Consider the following 8872-nt stretch of genomic DNA (forward strand, 5'->3'; position numbering starts at 1 on the left):
CGCTGCTGGGCCTCCAGAAAGGGAGTGATTCTCACAGTCACCCACTCCCCCAACCAAAATCAAAACAAACAAACAAACAAAAAAAAAAAAAAGCCAAAGCAAACCTGGAAGGAGGAGTTGAGAAACTGGCCCAGTGGTGATGAGGAAACCCAGTGAAAAATAAAGGATGGCACCTGTAGCGAGCTTACTTGCTGTCACCCCTATTGCTGGGCAGCCCCTTCCTCACCCCAACTTCAGTCTCTTCTCAGCACAGCAGCCACCAGGCAAGTCTGGCTAAGCCAGACCCTGTTCCCCCTCAGTGCAGAGCCCACCCCCGCCACCGCCCACCTGTGTCCTCAGGGTCAAGACCAAGCCTTTCTAGTCGCCTCAAGGACCTGCAAGCACCCCCACTGCTCTGGCCTGGTCACATCCCCCTCTGGGGAGTCTCCCTGACACCCCCTCCCACACTTGTCATTCTCCTTCAGATCTCCTCTGCGGCGCTCCTCGCACCTCCGCTGGGTCACTGTTTGGGTGGTTTGGGCAACTGCTCACTATATGTCTGTCTCCAGGGGCCTTGGGACCCAGGAGCCACTCAGGATACTAAAGGGATTAAGGAAACACGCCCCACTTCGTGTTTGGGGATGCCCTCTCTCTGTGCTTGTGGTCTGTTTGACCCAAATGAGGAAGGACACGTGGAGTACGGGCTTGGCTGGGGAGCGTGGGTGCCACGACGGAGGATTTTGGCCACAGGAGAACCAATGGGTGTTTGGAAAATGGACCTTCTGAGGAATTAGCAAGGGCCAGCCTCGTGGCTGTGTTCCGATGGCCTAGGTGACATCACCCCATGCAAACAGCTCAGTAGTTGCACCCCCAAACCCACCGGAGGAGGAGCAGCCACAGCGCAGAGGCAGGGGCTCCGTTCTCTGTCCTTCCACAGCTTCCAGCGGATTGGAAAATCTCTAGACAACCCCCTGAGGCTTGCTGAACTCAGTTTCCCCTTCTGTGTGGACAAGGAGTTGCACTAGATCCTAGATGATTTCCACGGTCCTCTCTCACCTTACTATCCCCCAGAGCACAGTTCCTTGACGGCAGTGATCCCCCGACCCCCTGCTCCTCCCCAAAGCTTCCCAGAAGAGAGCACAGAGCGCATGACCAGAGGATATTTACTGAATGAGTGATTGAGCGAGTCGCTCCAATTCTCCGGCCCTGCGGTGCAGTGGAAAGTGTGTTTGTACTCGGAAACGCGGTGCCTTTGCTCGCTGATCTCTTCCAATGATTCTGGACTGCTTTTTAAATATGATGTGACACTTGGATCTGCCTGCTTTGAGATGCTTCCACTAAAAGCATTTTTTAAACCCCATTTATGTAGACTGTACTCCCAACTTTCCACTTACTTTTGGATGTTTGTACATTTCACTGGTTATCAGAGAAAGGACAATAAGATCGAATGATAAGGGCAAGGAACTAACCCACCTTGCACCCAGGTGATCCTGTTAGATATCTGGGTATGTTTTGGCCCCAGGGCCGTCAGGGGTAGAACTGGGACTAGAACCGGTGTCTCCTGCCTCCCCATGTTTTTAGTGAGCTCGACCATTGGTTGTTTCCGGGGAGAAAACAAACAAGGAGAGAGTTGGATCCATAGAGGCCACTTCCTGAGTCAATGACTGGCCAGGATCTTCTGCCTGCTGACAGCCACAGAGAGGAGGGCAGCAAGGGTCAAAGGGCATAAGGGCAACTGCTGAGGTCATCAGAGGAGTGAGCTCCCTGGAGCTAACCCAGCATGTCCCAAAACAAACTCCCCAGCTGCAGTCCTGCCCTGTGGGCACCCCGGGGGAGCGGCGCCACCATCCCCTTCCTCCGGCCCGCCATGCTGCACGGCTCCCCCCTCTCCTGCCCCATATCCACGCCCTCACCAAATCCTGATGACACCTTCCAGGGCAGACCACAGCCTTGGGATCAAGACCTTCCAGCTCCAGCTCCAGCTCCAGCATTGCCTCCCAGAACTTTGCTCACGCTCTGTGTAAGAGCCAGAAGGCAGGCCCTGGGTCTTCCGAGGTTTCTGTGCCTGCCGGGTTCTTCCACCGGGCCTGGGAGGCCGAGTGGGGGCAGTTAGAATGACCACCCAGGGCTCTCTAGGGCGCCTGCTACCCTGTTTAGTGTCTCCTGGGAGCACGGACTCTAAGTTTCATGGATTTGACTTGGCTTGATGGTGTGAAGTGAAGGGGGAGCCATTGCTAGCTAACAAGCACAGCCATTTAAAGGCTGTGAGAAAGGGAAAAGGTGAGGAGAGAGACCGCTCCATGACTTGCAGCTGCAGCGGCCTCTGGAAAGGGCTTCCACTTGTTCCTGCCTTTACCCTTAAGAGCTGTGTGATGATAATGAGGGTGACAAGCCAGGGATCACGCAGAAGTCCAGCTTCCGGAACACTTGATTGTGGGATCTAGAGAGAAAGAGTGGCAGCTTCAGCCCTGCCCTCTGGCTTCTAGGTCTTGCCGGGGATGATGTGGTGAGCTCAGCATCTGTTGCTGGCGCACTTAAATATTTAGGATGGCATTTTGAGTCACTGCTGCGCATGCTCTGCATGGAAGAACTTTGCCAGCCCAAGGGCTATGAGAAAAGGCGATGAGCATCCACATGGACTTCCCTTTTCTAGATGGGAAACTGAGCCCTGGCACGGGCCAGGAGCTGGAGCGAGGTCCCCCAGGCACGAGTGGCAGGGCTGGCTCTGCCCCACTGCCCAAGGCTTGGGCCACGGCACCGCACAGCCTGCCTGTGTCCGCGTGGTGGGAACCGGAGAGCTTCCGATGCTTGGGAAGGGGGCTCGGGTCGATACTGCAGCAACAGGGAAAGGCAGGCACGCGATTCTCTGGAAGAGGCCATGGCTGGAGACAACGAGTAGTTCACCGAAGGCTGAGAGGTGCATAGGACACCCCACCCCTGCACTGTCCGTGACCCCAGGAAAGCTGCTCTGTGGACGTGGAACCACCGCTGCGGCCCTGAGGCTGTGATTGTACTAAGGGGGTGGGGGTGGAGACAGCCCTCGGCCTCTCGACCAAGTTGTAGCCAGAGGAGCACCCCAGCAACCGACAGTCCTCGGCCTCTAGACCAAGCTGTAGCCAGAGGAGCGCCCCAGCAACCGACTGTCCCCTTGGGAAACTCAGAGTGGGCCGCGGCCTGGACCCTGGCCAGGTTGCATCTTGCAAGAGCGCATCGTGGATCATTTTGACAACCCCGGTACAAAATGCTGCTGAAGGTGTGTGATAGGGACAGAGGTCAAGGGCATAGCTCAGGAGTCCGGAGGACTTGTGCTCAAGTCTCAAGGCCGTCTCTTCCTAGCTGAGCACGCTCAGGCTGCTGGCTGAGTCTCTCTGTGCCTCTCAATGTGCTCATCAGATAATGCCCGCTCACAGGGTGTTGTGAGGATGGCAGGGGATAAAGTAAGGTGTGCACTTAGCCTAGGTGGGGACACGGCAGGCACCCAATGAATGTGACTATTCCGGAAAGGCAGAATCACGGGTGATCTGTTATTCTCTTTCTCTATACTTTCACTGCTAAGCAGGAATTACATTCATGGCCAGAAGAAGAAAAAAAGAATATGAGGGGGAGAAACACTACTTTGCAACAAAATATTTTTCAAACAGATTCTAAAAGGCATTGCCGTGAGGCCTCCTCCCACTGTCAGGCAGCCGGAGCCCTGGCGGGAGGCACGTCCAGGGCTGTGCCCCCAGCCTGTGTCCTGCGACTGCGTCCAGCACGGCCCTCCGTTGCCCCGGGCTGTGCGTGGCACAGGTATCTTCTGGAAGCAAGCTTGACCAAAGCCAAACCATTCCCATTACACTTGAGTAGAAATAAAAATGCCTTGGTTCTGGCGGGGCTCACAAGCCTACCCTTTCCTGATGAAGGGATGAAGTTGGGGCCTCCATTTTGGGGTTGAATGGAAGCTAAAGCTACGCGATGTGCAGGGATGAGGTGGCGGACTGTGAATCTTAGCATTCTGAGAGTTGGCTAGGCCTGTGGCTGGCCACAGAGTGACCCTCATCATGTCAACTTCAACGGCAAATGTGATCAAGTTTAGCTTCCTGTAACGAGATCGCTCTGGGTTATCGGGGTGACGCCCACCTCCTTACAAGAGCAAGGCTGAGGGAGAGGGGCCACACCAAGCAGAAGGAGAGGGAGCAGATGCAGGTCTTGAAGGCTGGAAGGACTCGGCCACCATGGGCAAGAGGAGTGGATTCTCGGCGAGAGGCGAGAGCCCTTTCCTGTCAGCCCAGGGAAGCTGTTTCGAGCCTCGGGCCTCAGAACACTGCACATTTCTGTTTTAAGCCCCCTGGTTTATGCCTAGTTGTCTCGCAGCCACAGAGGATGAGCCCATAGTCCAGTGCCTTCCATCCATTTTTAGCAATAAAATTTAGGACTTTGAAATGACACCACGTGCCGCAGCCAGCAACACAACAGATGAAAGTAGAGGGGTGAGGTTAGGAAAAGTGGGTAGGATCCCCACCTGCTAGGTCTCCTCCCTTCATCCATGGAGCCTTTGGTAGCACTTCCTAGAAGCTTCCACCAACAGAGTGTGAGAGCTCCCCATAGTTCCAACCACCTCATGGCGCAGATGAACAGTGTGGGGCTGGGGCAGGGCGGGGCCACCAACTTGGTACCCCCAGGGGTACCTTGTCCCTGGAAACAGGCCTCCTCCCTCATCTTCGAAGTCCTGCTCCAACACAACCCCTGTCTCCAAAGCAAGCAATTCATCCTCAGTGGAGTCTACATAGATTTTGTTCTGAGCAGTTTCTGTGTCAAATGTGGCTCGAAAGAAAGACGTGCGCGCGAGCAGCACAGGCCTTGAATAGGCTGTCAAAGCGTCCTCGGAGATGAATGCGCTGCTTGACTCTTCACCTGCATGTGGAAATCTCGCCTCCCGGGTATGCCTGGAACAGGAGGCACGAGGTGGCAGACAGGAATGAAGAACAAAATGAAGCAGCCATTGGTGGACCCAAAAATACAAATCCTGAAGTAAATCAAAAAGCCCCCGGGCCAGAGCGAGCTGAACAGCACACTCCGCTTCTTCTTGCTGTTAGATTGAAAACGTGGAAGGTCAATTGTGATCAAAGGACTCCGTGGGGGTACAGGGAAGGCTGCAGTGGGACATCTCGCCCCTTCTCCGCCCGGCTGTGGTGCTAGGGGACAAAACGTTAAACGTCGCCTTCTCTTTCCTCCCTGAGCCCCGCCAAGGAGGATGGTGCTTTCCAGGGGAACTTTGCAGGGACCTCAGAGGAACCCAGTGGGCAAGAGGCAAACCAGGCCCAACCCTCGCTCCCTAGGGATTGAAATGGCTGACGATTTACTAAGCCGATGGGGAACGCGCGATGATTTATTTCTCTGACTGTTTCCAGGGCCTCTGGCCTCGTTCTGTTCGTGCTCCTGCCGCTCGATCAAGTAGCACTGGGAGGAGTATCATGACTGGCAGAAGGGAGCAGAGTATGTTCCAAGAACGAACAAAACGCTGGGAGGCCTGAACTGACACCCATGGCGAGCCAACAGCATCAGCTGCGTGCTCAAGGCAGCCGGGAGGGCGCACCGCGCTCGGCAGATGGGAAACAACTGTCAGGTCACCGCAAACGGCATTCGTGTCAGTGGCTTTGTTCCTTGATGTTGCTAAGGGGGTGCCTTCCCCCACTCCGGAGCCCACATGTTTCCTCCCTTCCCTACCGGAAGGGGAGGATGAAGCTCACTGACTGCCACCCGCTGGCACAGCAGCTCAGGGGGCAGGACAGGCCAAGGCACTTGCCTCACTGGCACCCACCCATGTCTGACAGTCTCACTTCTTTTGTTTATTTTGGCCTCCATATAATGATGCCCCCCGATTCGTGGAGCGTAAGGCCCTTCTCTGGCTGGGCCAGTGGATCCATCCAGTCAGTCCTCGCAAGCTCTGCCAAATGTCTAGAGGAGTGTGTGTGTGTGTGTGCGTGCGCGCGCGCGTGCATGCGCACTCCTGTGTTTTCCAACACATGTGATATTGTCCTCGAGAACGTGTTTAGTCTTCCTGGGTGCTTCTCCACTTGACCGTGCGTGACTTCCCCACATTGCTGTACGTTCCTGAGTTGGCTGCTTCTCCTCCCCACAGTGGTATACACCTGGGTTTCCCCAATCCTCTTTTAGCACCAGCAAAGCACAATGAGCCCATGTGGAGTCCTACAGCAAGCTAAATAGTGGCCCCCAGGGCTACCTTGTCCCTGGAACCCATAAGTGAACGATCCAGAGGTGGAGAGGTTATCCTGGCTATAGGGGAGCTTGCGGTGCAAGCACACATTGCACGAGTTTCCTGGGGCTCCTGGAACAAAGTACCACAATGTGAGTGGCTTAAAACAGAAAACATTTGCTCTCATGGTTCTGGAGGCAGAAGCATGACACCCAGCTGTTGGCAGGGCGCACTGCACCCAAAGGCTCTCACACAGAACCCTTCCTTGCTCTGTCCAGTTTCCAAGGCCCCAAGCATTCCTTGGCTGGTGGCCCCATCACTCTGGTCTCTGTCTTGTCTTCACAAGGCCCCTTATCTGAGCTTATCTGTGCTCTTTCCTCCTTTCATGAAGATGCCAGTCACGTGTTTTCCACCATAAGGTACCACTTGAGGTAGTTCGAGTTCATCTCAACCAACTGTGGCTGAAGAGATCCGTTTCCTAATACCCTCACTTCTGGAGGTTCCAGGGGAACATGAATATCGAGGAGACACTATTCAATGGGTATCCTTGTATTCTTACGAGGGAGAGGCACAGATTTGACACACTGACAGGAGAAGGTAATATGACGAGGAACAGAGACACACGTGAAGACGCTAGCTTGAAGATCGGAGGGATGTGGACACAAGCCAAGGAATGCCTGAAGCTCTCAGGAGCTGAAAAAGGCCAGGAAGGAATGTCCCCAAGGGCCTCCAGCAGGAGCACAGCCCTGCTGATATCTTGATTTCACTCTGTGGTACTGATTTTGGACATCTGGCCACTGGAAGTGGGATGAGAGAGAAGGGATTTCTGTTGTTTTATAATGATTTGTTACAGCGGCCACAGGAAGGGAATAGCCCCTTCTCAGAGGAGTGGGAGAACTTCTCCGGGACTCCCTGGGGGAGGCTTCCTGGGGGCAGTGTAGACATGCGCACTGGATGAGGCTAAACGCCACCAGGTTGCTTTGCAAAGCAGCTGCAGCCATCTGCTGGGCTCCTGCCCACGCATGCAGCGGCCTCATCCCCTTGTAGCCAATGCTGGGCATCACAGGCCGCAGATCTGACGCGTGTGTATCCAGCTCATTGTTCAATTTGCATTTCCCTGATTGCTAATGAGTCTGAGCAGCTCTTCGCATACTTACTGGTTAGCCTTTTGGGTTTCTCCTTCTGGGAATTGCCTATTCAGATGCTTTGCTCATTTTCCTGTTGGGTCTTTTTCTTGTTGGTTTGCAGAATTTTCTTGTATATTTTATCTATTAATCCCTCGTCGGCTTTAAACAGCAAATATCTTCTCCCCATCTGTTGTCTGTCTGTTAACTCTCTGTGGTGTCCATCATGGAAAGGAATCCTTAATTTTGTCATGATCAACAGTTTCTAAAGCAAGATCGCCAACAGAGGGGTGGGCTAGTCAGGGGCTGTCGTGCAAACCATAAGAGCTTGCTGTCCGTGTGCGTGCGTGAGCACACAGCTCCAGCTGCGGACTGCATGTCAGGCCCAGGGATCACGCACAAACAGACACGCAGTGACCTGGGCCTTGGAGTGTGAGTGTACTGGATTCACCCAGAGGGCAAGTTAAAATCCAGGCTCCCTGCCCACCTCAGACTTTTGGAGTCAGTGAGTCTGGAGTGGGGCACGAGGATTCGCAGCTCTGAGCTTCGCTGAGCAGAGGCAAGAGAAGCAGCGCACAGGCTCAGGGCCCAGTTCCCTCACCTCGCAGTCAGCAGGCAGCACTAGGAAATCTGGGGAGGACGGGTCGGCAGGTGACTGTCACCAGGAACCAGTGCTCAAAGGAGCCCGAGGGCCACTCAGACCAAGAGATTCTAGAAGGAAATGACACCAAGAAGGTCAGAGACTTGACCAAGGTCACCTGGTGGCCAAGTGCAGACTGCTCAGTGTCGCTTCCGTCTCTATGTGCACCCCCTACCAAGGACTCTGTCAGGACGCCCGAGCCTTAGTATGCCCCGCCATGTGCTGCCGTCATCACAGTCGGTCCCTCAGAAGGGAGCCAAGAAATACCTAGAAAGCGCCCATGTGGAGCCACAGCCCCAGGGCCGCCCTGCCTTCCTTCCTCTGGCGGCAGCACTGGGGGCCCAGGAGGGGGTGTGAGAGGGGAGCGTGGGGTGTAGACAAGGCCCCACTGGGAGCTGTCCTCGCTGCTCACCAGTCCCTCCAGAGGCTGATCGCAGCTTCCCCCCCACACCCCTCTCTGCTTCTCCTGCCCCCAACTCTCCCTCCTGCTTCCTCCCCACCCCTTCCCCAGCGAAGGCAACTGTGGCCAAGCCTCCTCCATCTGGCCAGGGAGGAAGAGTGGCAGATTCCCTGGGCTGGGTGAAGAGTGTGAGGAGAGCAGGAAGGGCTACAACCAGCTCAGAAAGGGGTGGCTGGGCCAGAGAGGGGGGTGTCTGGGGAGGGAGGCGACAGAGCCAGGGTGAAGGGAAAAGCAGACAAGGGGGCAGGAGGGAGGAGGGAGAGGGATGGCTGGGAAGGAGAATACAAGAGGGGGAGGGGAGCAAAATGGGGCTTCAGGGAAGGAACAGGGGTAAGGGGCTAGGAGGGGAGGGGAAGGGGCATAGAAATGAAGATGAAGGGGAGGGGAAGGGAAATCGCTGCAGGTCGCGTATGCCAGAGGGACTCCCCCAGGATGCCTCTGGGAGACGGCTGGGTGGGTGTGGGCCCGGCGGC

This window comes from Talpa occidentalis, unplaced genomic scaffold, assembly GCF_014898055.3.
Source record: "Talpa occidentalis isolate TD23 unplaced genomic scaffold, MPIMG_talOcc4v2.1 talOcc4.15, whole genome shotgun sequence".
Taxonomy (NCBI): Eukaryota; Metazoa; Chordata; class Mammalia; order Eulipotyphla; family Talpidae; genus Talpa; species Talpa occidentalis.